The sequence below is a fragment of the Helianthus annuus genome, chromosome 2, assembly GCF_002127325.2.
Source record: "Helianthus annuus cultivar XRQ/B chromosome 2, HanXRQr2.0-SUNRISE, whole genome shotgun sequence".
NCBI lineage: Eukaryota > Viridiplantae > Streptophyta > Magnoliopsida > Asterales > Asteraceae > Helianthus > Helianthus annuus.
Genome location: NC_035434.2, coordinates 59,588,037 through 59,600,090, shown reverse-complemented (window position 1 = coordinate 59,600,090; position 12,054 = coordinate 59,588,037). Strand labels below are relative to the sequence as shown.

Here is a 12,054-nt window from a genome sequence, read left to right as displayed (position 1 = left end):
ACACTTTTTTTACTTTCAACTTAACTCTCTTATATACTTTTCATCTTTCATAAGTTCTCCGTTTAACGTGTCATTCTAAATTTCCGAGTTAACACGCCACAACGTGCGTGTGGGGTTCAACGTTTTTTCATCTATTTTTTTTTCCTGTTTGACATGTCTGTCGTAGCGCGTCTATTTTTCCCCGTGTGATAGGTCTGTCGCAATGTGCGAGTCAGAGATCGACTTAGTTATTTTTTTCTCGGTTTTACACACAGGCTCGTGGTCATGTGAGAAACATTTACCTTTCATCTAACATGATATATAACTAATGAATCCTCCGCCGCATTGCGGCGGGTGGTAATTCTAGTAAAATAATATAATAAAGTAGTTAATCATTACTAAATTATTACTAAATTTGACTTTTGGGTATATTAATCTTTATCTTGGGTATATTTATCACACCCCCTAAAATAATGCGTTTTGCTTTCTAAACTTTAAAGAAACGATTGCAGGTAAAGTCAGACTTGCATTTATTTATGACCTAAAGCTATAGTTGTTCTTGGTATGCTAACTTTTTTTGAAAAATAAACTTCATTAAAACAAACCTTCGACCCAAACGGGCAAAAGGCCAAACAAACAAACACACCCCCGACCCAAACGGGCAAAGAGCAAACAGATTACAACATATACAAGGGAAATTTACACCAGTCCTCCCATATAATATACTAACAAGGAGATCTGTTTTCCACCCATGCATAACCCTTAGATTTTAACTCCCCAATGATGTCACTCGAGCTACATTTCCTTTGATTAAAAACCGTATCGTTTCTATCTTTCCATATACTCCAACAAGCTATAATCCCCAACCCGTATATGATTTTCTCCGCCATCTTGCCACTCTTCATGAGCTTGTGACTTTCTAAAATGTCTTTGAACTCAAAAAAGAAAAGTGGCGGAATATTGTACCAATCACTGAAAACCGATCACACCCGTAAAGCCACCGAGCACGCAGTGAATAGATGATCCACCGTCTCCTCATAGTCGCCGCATAACGGACACAAAACCGAGGGGATATCCACATTCCTTCTTCTTAAATTGACTCTCGTAGGAAGTCTGTCTAAGTTGCCTCTCCAAGCCATAATATTACATTTGATGGGCACCCATTTACGCCATATAAAGTTAGCAGGGTGGCTTATATCTCTTTCCGCTATCATAGACTTTTAGACCGACTTCACCGAGAAACCAAACTGTTTATCATCAAACCAAAACCACTTGTCCTTTTCGCTGGAAAGACTAACATTGCTAAGAACCTCCATGCACTCCTGCCATTCCTTTAACTCCTCTTCGGACTCTGGTTGTCTAGACCATTGCCAGGTATGAACTCCATTTCCTTGATCCGCTTCAATTCTCTCTCCAACCCTGCATGATTTAAACATCTCTAAACCAAATAAAAGCGACCATCTATCCATAAAAGGAAGATCGCCCATCCAGGAATCAATCCAAAAACGAATATCGACCCCATTCCCCACCTTACCCAAGATCAACCTATTTAATCCCCTCCCATTTAATTCCATTTTATACAACAACTTAACCACGTTTTTCCAACACCCAGCGATGTTGTCGTTATACGGCAAAAAGCTCCTATGGTTTGCCTTACCATGGCAAGCTTCCACCATTTTACACCAAAGATGATGATTTTCAGACCTATACCTCCATCCCCATTTAACAAGAAGAGCCCCGTTGACCTCTGTGAACCTTTTTATACCCAACCCTCACTTATTTTTAGGCCAAATGACCCAATCCCAAGCCACCCAGTTCATTTTATAAATATTGCTAGACCCCGCCCAGAGGAATTTTCTCATTTTGGCTTCAAGAGTCTTTATAACCCCAATCGGCGCCTTATATAACGAAAAATAGTATATAGGCAAACTTTCCAACACCGAATTAATCAGAGTAAGGGGCTGTTTGGTAGCCTCTTAATGACCATTCAGATGCTACCTCTTAATGGTTTAAAACCTCTGAATGAATAAGAGGTAACCTCAAGTCTGAATGGTTAAGAGGTAACCTCTGAATGATAAATCATCACATGTCACATTCTTCTATCTTCTCATTGGTAAAATTCTTAATGGTTCCATTAAGAGGTAGCCTCTTAATGACCATTCAGAGGCTACCAAACAGCCCCTTAGCCTCCCCCTATCGATAAAGTTTTAGCTTTCCGCATCGACAACCTTTTATCGAAAACCTCTATAATAGGCGTCTAGTTGTTAATTCTATTCATATTATTACCCACTGAAATACCCAAGTAGGTAAGCGGGATAGAATCCGCCTTGCAACCAATCACATTACACATATCCAAAACTTCACCATTACCCACACCCAACCCGTAAATGTTAGATTTTTGAAGATTGATTTTTAAGCCTGAAACTAAATAAAAAAATTCTTAAACATCTTGCCACGTTCTTCACATTTTCCCTCTCCTATTCCCCCAAAAGGAGAGCATCGTCAGCGTAAAAAACATGGGAAATAATTGGCCATTTTTTGGGGTTTTAACTCCTCTGAATAAACCTTCGATCTTAGCTTTGCACAAAATGTTAGAAAGACCTTCCATGACCAATAGGAATAACACAAAATGTTAGAAAGACCTTCCATGACCAATAGGAAGAGGAACGGGGATAACGGGTCACCCTGTCTGACCCCTTTGGAACAGTTGAATTGAAAAGTAGGGGATTTGTTCACTAGAACCGAGGATTTAGCCGAAACTAGGATTCCTTCGATCCATTTACACCATAAAACTGAAAAACCCATTTGCCTCATTATATCTAAAAGAAAACTTCAATTTACATTATCATAAGCTTTTTCGAAATTGATTTTTAAAAGAAAAGCCTTTTTTTTCTTTTTTAATCCAAGAAATGAGCTCATTAAGCATTAATGGGCTGTCCAAAATGTACCTCCCTTTGAGAAACGCCGTTTGATTCTCCTTAATGATAGATCCAATAACCATTTTTACCTCTGAATGATAAATCATCACATGTCACATTCTTCTACCTTCTCATTGGTAAAATTCTTAATGGTTCCATTAAGAGGTAGCCTCTTAATGACCATTCAGAGGCTACCAAACAGTCCCTTCCCCCCTATCGATAAAGTTTTAGCTTTCCGCATCGACAACCATTTATCGAAAACCTCTATAATAGGCGTCCAGTTGTTAATTCTATTCATATTATTACTCACTGAAATACCCAAGTAGGTAAGCGGGATAGAATCCGCCTTGCAACCAATCACATTACACATATCCAAAACTTCACCATTACCCACACCCAACCCGTAAATGTTTGATTTTTGAAGCTTGATTTTTAAGCCTGAAACTAAATAAAAAATTCTTAAACATCTTGCCACATTCTTCACATTTTCCCTCTCCCATTCCCCCAAAAGGAGAGCATCGTCAGCGTAAAAAACATGGGAAATAATTGGCCGTTTTTGTGACAACCCTCACTAAACCAGGTATCCGTACAATTAATTAATCTTAATTACGTGCTTAATGACTGTGCTTGATTACTACTGACGACGTAAACTGCTTTCTGATTTCTGTAACTTACATACATATGCATCACATTTCATATTGTCACTCCATTCATTACACACAAACCTTAGTGACAAACATGATGCACAAAGCACAGTTAGCATAGTTAAGCGGATAACTCAGAAATATACTGACAGTGCCAGTACACAGACAGACAGTGTTTTGAGACCCAGTATGGGCCAGGGACAAAGTCCTACACTAGTATGGGTGTAGGGATGTGAGGACCATAAGACTGTGTCACTAGGTATTAACTCAGAAAACTCATTTTAAGTACAGAATTCTGCAATTTCAGCAAGGATTCAGCTTTTAACATACTCGTATTATACAGAGATTTGACTAAATGGTCCTGAACGCTTTCCTAAGTGTTGGAATTAATTTCATTACAAAAAGATGCATGAAAGACACTATACGGTACAATTTAACACTTTAACGGAACAGTACGTAACCGAACAACCAGACATTACCCGGGACACCAAAATTTTGTCAGAAACATTATTTTACTATTTTTAACTAATTGTGGTCTCAAAAATCCCCACACACTATAACAATATATCATACACTTACTACTTTAGAAAATACCCTTAACCTCCTAATTATTTACCCACTAATTATCAAATTTTACAAATTACCCCCCCCCCCAACAAATCTCGGTCATCATCATCACCATATATCCTTGGATTTTTTTTATTTCCTTAATTGTGGTTGGCCAAGAATCTTTGTAATCATTCCTTTAGGATTAAGTAGAGTGGCCATGTGCGTTCCAAGAAATCTTATATCATCACAACCTTCACAAGTTCATTTCACCTCCCTCAAGCTCACTCTCTCTCTCCCTCTCGGCTGCATACATCCGCCACCACCACCATCACTTCAACATTCACTCCTTTGATTCATTTTCAGGTCCAAAACAAGTGATAGAAGGAACCTTGTGAAGCTTGGAGCTTGGAGTCTTGAAGAAACATCACCCCTTGCATTCTCACGCATTTTCATCATCATTTCTTGTTAACAAGTTCATCCCTAGCCCTTGTGCTAGTTGTAAGTCTTCGATTTAACTTTTGGTCACTTCTACGTTAATTGTTCGAAACATTGTTGTTTGAAGTTTAAAATAAGATCACAAAGAGAAAGTGAACAAGGAACCTAAACATGAACTTATATAATGATAAAATCTGGTTGGATTATGTTGGTATAAGCATGCATGTTGTTGGATCATTGATTTCTCGTTAAACCCGTTGTTAGAACAATCGTTGACACGTTTTAGTAACATTTACACTCTAAAAAGCATGCTGATTAGTATTTTCAGCCAACTTCAACAGGCTGTAACTGGATTATTATAAATCGAAAAACTGAATTTCTGAAGCCTAAAATATGCATTTTTGAAAAACCGATCAAATGGCACTGGAATCGTAATTTTTCGAGGTGGTTTACTATTTTTAAAGGACTGTTTTTGGACAGCAGGTCAAGCTGTGTTTTTGCTGCAGAAAAAGTGTGTTGTATTCGGAGTTATAACTTAAAAACTGAGTAGAAACAGCTCATGGAATTTTTACTGTAGATGGTCACTGTTGTCGCGGTGATCCTCCAACTGGAATTTCGTCAACTGGACATACGATTAATTTTTAGTTAATTATTCCGTAGACTGCAATCAGAAAGTGATAAATCTGATTGCAGTCCGGTAAATGAATTTGTATAAAATATTGGTACTGAACTGGACCCCGATATTTTTACACAATAAAATTTGGGTCGTATATGACATTCTATAAAAATTTGGGAATTTTTGGAAAAGGTTAACTATTTTATTAAATTGCTCGAAAACAGTCCAGTTTTGACTAATAAAGCTGAATGACATAAGTAGTATATTGCATGTCTAATTGTCGGGTTGGTTATGTGAGAACGATCTACGGGATATATGTAAAAGAAAATGATATGCAATTAAGCATGGACACCTCCATTTACAAAGGAGACTATGGCGAAATTTTCCGGAAATCCTAACACTTAGTAAATATTTTCGAGACGAGTGTTTACTAGTATATTTTAGATTTTGTTTGCAAAGATAAAACTCGTCATAATATTTATCACAAAATACAAAATATCATAGGTTGGTTTTATACATAAAAATGATTAAGAATATATTCTCAAAAAGGGACTTAAAAATATATTTCCGACATCCCATTCTTGGGAAGGAAACCGTATATAAGATACTATGGAAGTGTTGATACTAGAATATTGAACGAACAAATATCCCAACGCGACACATGATTAAGTTGAAATATTAATTATTTTAACACATAATTATCACTCGGAATGATATAAGAAACATAACTTAAAACCTTAAACTCTAAGCCAAGGCACGGTCCGTTCATCTAATAGACATTAGTACGTTGTAGGTTATCGTGTAGCAGACAGAGTTTGAGATACGGTTCAAGACGCACTACAGTGAGTTCATATCCCCCTTTTACTCTTAACTATTTTTAGTTTTATACTTCGGGAGTGGAATACATTTTACAATTTATTACGGACATTTATACATGGTATGGTTAGCTTAAGGAGGGTTTTTACTATGCGATCAAGTGAGTGGTGGGCATGACACTTAAGGCCATTAATCCTCATTGTAGGACCACGGGACATGAGTGATAGATCTATTTGGGTGTAGCGAGCCCACACCCATGAGGCCGGGGCGGCCCATAGTGGTGACTATGTCTTCATACCGGAGACAAATTTGCTAGGTTTGAGTCTTCCTGCATCATTTCACACATACTATTGGCTTTGCAACCCAATGGTGATCAGTTTTTCCTTATTGCTACATACCAGGGACTATTTTACATACAGACATACTAAACGCTTTATATACACAGACTTATACATGATCTCGCTCAACTTTTTTTGTTGACTTTTCAAACTACATGTATTTCAGGGAATTAATTGGATCTGGCAAGTGTTGCATGTTAGTCAAGCTGCGTACTAAATAAGGATGTCATCCAGGGTTGTAGGGTTTGGGAAGTGTAACTCCTTCCTGGACGAGTTGCATGTCTCTTATCCTCGTATTGTTGGTAGTCTTTCGTTGAGTCTTATGAACTCATTTTAAAACAAGTCATGGTTTGTAATGTATTTTGTGGTTGATGTTTTTAAGACAATATGTTATGCATTTTCTAAACTATTTTAATGGATGAACATCACGTATTTTTATCATATAGCATTGTTGTGATTGTTGCTATGGTATTAAGAAGTCACACCAAATAAATCCACGCTTCCGCAAAAGTCAGGGTGTGACAGTTTTTTGGGGTTTTAATCCCTCAGAATAACCCTTCGATCTTAGCTTTGCACAAAATGTTAGAAAGACCTTCCATGTCCAATAGGAACAGGAACGGGGATAACGGGTCATCCTGTCTGACCCCTTTGGAACAGTTGAATTCAAAAGTAGGGAATCCGTTCACTAGAACCGAGGATTTAGCCGAAACTAGGATTCCTTCAATCCATTTACAACATAAAACCGAAAAAACCCATTTGCCTCATTATATCTAAAAGAAAACTCCAATTTACATTATCGTAAGCTTTTTTGAAATCGATTTTTAAAAGAAAAGCCTTTTTTTTTCATTTTTAATCCAAGAAATGAGCTCATTAAGCATTAATGGGCTATCCAAAATATACCTCCCTTTGAGAAACGCCGTTTGGTTCTCCGTAATGATAGATCCAATAACCACTTTTAGGCGATTTGCCAGAATCTTAGATATATTTTTGCTTATCACCCCGATCAGGTTTATCGGACGATACTCACTCAGGCCCACCGGATCCTTGTTCTTCGGAATAAGCTAGCGTTATGAAAGAAGAGCTACATCCCACCACTATAGAGCCTTTGCTGTAAAGGGAGACCTATAAGTTATAAAAATCCAATTCAAATAAATTCCAATACCTTTTGATGAATTTGAAATTGAAACCGTCTGGTCCGGGGCTTTGTCAGAACCACATTCAAACACTGCACTTTTGATTTCTTCTTTGCTAAAAGGAACCGTCAGAGACGCCGCCTCATCCTCCGATAAACGCTTAACATTATGGCAGATGAGTTTAGGTTTATCCCTTATTTTTTCCTCGAATGCCCTCTTGGTATGCTAACTGGCTAACTGCTTTATTGTATATTTTTTGGCCCAATAACATATAAGATAGAAGTATGGACAATGGACCGTTATTGTCTTGAGTACAAATGTGTGCGCCCTCTAAATTCGGAATCTTTTTTCATTCTTTTTCCAAATATGTTATAAGTTGCAATGTCGTGCATTGACGCATCATTTATGCCACTTCTCAATTTAGTTACATGTTGATTCTCGATGACTTGTATTTAGCAATTGGATGAAAGTTAAATTGGATGAAAGTTAACTGAAGTTGAGGTACATGAAACACATCCTTAGACTAATGCGGCATTAGTCTAAGGATGTGTATCATCTTTATGTTTATGTATGCAAGTGAAAATCCGTCGAAATTGGTATGGATTAAATTTTTAGTGCTTTTTTTCCTTTCTTTTTTGACATGGTGTATAGGAGAGTGGCGTCTCTGTCTTTGGAAGGATGCTCATTACTTACAATGGACGGTTTTGAGCCTGTAGTTCATTCATGGAAAGAAGTTAAAAGACTTAAAGTAGTTGCATGTAACAATATAAAGGACAGTGCGATGTCACCTGAATTAGCGACGCTTTTTTCTCTTCTTAAATAGTTAAAATGGCGTCTGGATTCAAAGTCTATTTTGTCATCAGGTCTTGAGGGTACTGGAGTATGGCAGAGAGGTGGAAGAAGCTTCAAGATTTGATCTTTTTTTTTCTTTTCGGTTTTTAACAGGACACAACACAGAGTATGCTTGTTCTACAGTAGCGGTAGCTGTGTTAGGATTTAGAGAACAAGTGTATTACAAGTCACCATACCTTCTTTATCTTGTTTTGTTTTGTTACTTTTTCTTCCACATTTAGTTAAAATCTTGACAACTCATTTTTGTTACGGGTGAAAATTTACTGGTTTGCACTTAGATCCAATACTTGATTACACCCAACAAATCACTACAGCTGACAAAAGGTCTACAAACTTGTAGAGGAAGAAATAATTTTCATGGTTCAAATGCTAGCAAAATTACATGTTGAATAACTATTTCTTATTGTATATTTTAGGGTGATGTTAGTATGTATGATTTTAATGAGCTAAACTATTGTTAAAAGTTTCTTATCATGGTTTAGGTCTCTTCGGTCTTCAAATAAATATTATAACTTTTTATTGACTTTTTTTAAGAAAATGCAAGTAAATTTAAATGAAAAGCACATGTTTAGAAGGAAACACTTTTTGAACAACAGTTTATGTAAAACAAGCAAGGAAAGCTACTAGCACACAAACAAAAGGAAAACAAGCAGCACCAACCATCAACAAAATAAACAAACCCATTACAAAGAAAGCACCAACTTTGCTAATGCATTACATAATGTCTGTAAACAACAACTAAAATCGAGAACTAAGTATACTTTAAACAAAATAAACATCAGTTAAAAGAAATCAACCTCTTTAAATACTTGGTACATAAGCCTCTTCGAAAAAGTCACTCCCGACCCATGCAGTTCCTTTAAATCCCCAATCGCCCCAGGAGTTTCTCAACTGTACATTCACGCGTGTAGGATTCATAGATGCAACATAGATTCCCGTGATGAACACGGAATGATCAACGAGATAATCTTTTTCAGTCGAGGCTCTTTTCAAATAAACGGTTTCTCCGAAGTTGTATCCGCCGCCTTAGCAGTTGTTAGTCTATGCATGTTGCATGCCCCTAGCATCGGGTGTTGTGGCCCACCTTCACAAAAATTACTTATAAGGATTTTCAGGATTGTTTCCTTTGTACGATATATCGTCAAGTCTTTGATCAGGTATGGTTTGTCGGACTTGGCTAATGATTCGAGTTTTTTTCACGCGGAGATAATGGAATTGTTGAGCTTCAATGTCATATAGTCCATACTCGCTTTCAGTAAGAAAGACTCTAAGTCTATCTACATATTGACAACCAAGATTAAGCAAAGGTTAAGGTGATAAAATCAGACTTTTGCACTCTTCTGGTCTATGCATACGATAAAGAATGGTCACCATTTGTGCTGTTGCATAACACATACAGTAAGGTGTGTCAAGCTGGTCCCACACTTTTTCAAAGTAGTTGCCAACCGTGCACGAATACTCGGGTACCCTGTAAAATTAAATACTGTTAGCATCAATGTAGGGCCTTGATCTCATCCGGTTTTAGAAACTTGGAATCGTACTCTCCTTGTTTGCGAATCATTCAAACATCAAGATTGAAAAGAAGGTCAAAGGATATACTTGATTATTCATTTATATTATTAAAATCACCCCGAAGAATAAAGAACATCATTAAGTTTGATCAACCAAAATTTAAGAACCCGAAAAAAACAAAAAAAAATCTATATACAAAGAAAGCGAAATTAATTAAAGGATTTTTGATAACTTTCAACCAATATTCAAGTAGGTGTGGATCTATATGTGGGCGAGGGTTTGCACGGGATACCCTTCAACTTTTATGTGACGAAGTGCAAATTTTTTTTAGTCTTCGTTTTATATATCGGAGATAGCTTAAGTAAATGTTAGGATACCCCTAAGTGTAGGTGAAAAATGAAATGCGGTTGACGGAAACGAAATTTTCCGGTGGACGGTAACTTACTTGCAGCGACCAAGTTGAAGAAGATGATGAACCGCCCAAGACATTTTATGTCCGTTATTATGAATGTGGAGCATCTAAAAACAATGAAACAACTAGAATAAATTACTTCACTACTTGTTAAACCAAATCATAATAACCACTTAAAAAGTAAAAAAAAAAACCTTGTGTTTACCTTTTTTTTTTATGAAAGTAGTGTAGTCCACTTGTACCACATATTAGTTTCTTAAAAAGTTGTATGCGTTTCTTTGTAGAAAGCAACTCCATATCATTGTAGAGTGGAGCTCCATACTGAAATCATTAACACAACAACTTTAAGCATTCAACTAATATTGTGAAACAACAACTCTAAGTCTATTAAATTCATATAATCGATAAAATTGGTCGTTCTCACCTGCCGAACAAAACTTCGTCATTGATACAACTGACGGTGGATAGAAACTGGACGGCGGAATCTGTGGGGTATCGGCTATGAAATGAGAGAGAGAGCGATTTAGGGTTTTGTTTTGAACTGAGGTAAAATAGTAAAAGAGTCCACTCTCTATCCCAATTCCCAAATCCTACTTTTGATAATTTTATTTAATAGAAATTCTTAACAACGGGTACTAAACAGATATTGTTTTTGTTTATTTTTTTTTGAACGACACAAAACAGGTATTTAACTTGTTTATAATAAAAATTAACCTAAGAAAACGGGAAAAAACCATAGAGAAGGAGAGTTTTATGTTGGAGTAATGTGGGAAGTTGGGAAGGAAATGAAGTGTTATAATTATAAATATAATTTATGAAGGAGCAGAAAATCCGAGATATCCATGGATTGTCACTATCGTTGTACCATGTAGAAGGGCTGAAAAGGACAGGGATCAGGTAAAATAAGGTGGACTCAGTCAATAAAGGAAGATTGGTCAAAGCTAAAACTCAACCAACCAATCAGAAAGCATTTCTTTTTTGTTTTCATTTTCTCTTTGATCATCTACTTTATTTCTTTCACATTATTTTGATTAGAGTTAGCTGTCATTTTCGTCCCTTTGTTTTGTTCACTTTTGCCATTTCAAGCAAATTTCAAAAATGCACGACATACTAGAAACATGCCACTTCAGTCCAAAAATTAAAACTCACTTAAGTCAGACAGGTTAAATGAAGAGTATTATTGTCAATTCATTTTACGAGCAATTTAAGTAGGGTCTTATTATTTATTATTGAGACACTCTTTCTCTTGTTTTAACACTATTAACACGATTTGTATAGAGCTATAGAGCTAGACGGGTCGTACAACCTTTTTAATTTATTACAAAACTGATGCGTGTCAGATCTTGTCGAACGTGTTGAACCTATACGCCTCGTATAGGTCTACATTGTTCGTATAGATCCCTTCGTATAAGACTCGTATGGACCTTTATACTCCTCGTATTGTAAAGTTTCTTTTACATTTTTTGTACGATTATTTATAGTTTTAAGAAAGTTTTATAAAAAATTATTTGTTTTTTAGATTAAAAACATTCTTAAAAATTTTTGGTGTAGTATAGGTTCAATATACGCCTCTTAAGTGTCTATAAGTGTATATCTAAATTATAATGTATAAGGGAATGAAATTTTAACATACCCAACAATCAACAACTTTTTTCAATTTAATGCATAAGTTACAACTTAAAATTGAGGGTAAACTAGTGTTTCAAACATTAAGGCTATAGGGTGTGAGGGGCATGGTTGGGTCATCAATCGTCATATAGGACCATTAATGGATTGCTACACCATCCCCTTGTCTCATCCACCATGATTCCCGTGGATTAAACTATGGCAACCTTGGGCCTCCTTTCCTT

At 36.3% G+C, this 12,054-nt stretch overlaps 1 long non-coding RNA gene across 1 annotated transcript; it reads right to left on the bottom strand.

The window, feature by feature from the left end:
* Positions 1 to 8,944: 8,944 nt before the first annotated feature.
* LOC110919255 lies at positions 8,945 to 10,311 on the bottom strand. Its single transcript, XR_002581570.1, has 2 exons — positions 10,238 to 10,311; positions 8,945 to 9,748 (listed from the first exon to the last, which is right to left on the bottom strand). It is a non-coding gene; the product is annotated as an uncharacterized LOC110919255 (long non-coding RNA).
* Between the last annotated feature and the right edge of the window lie 1,743 nt (positions 10,312 to 12,054).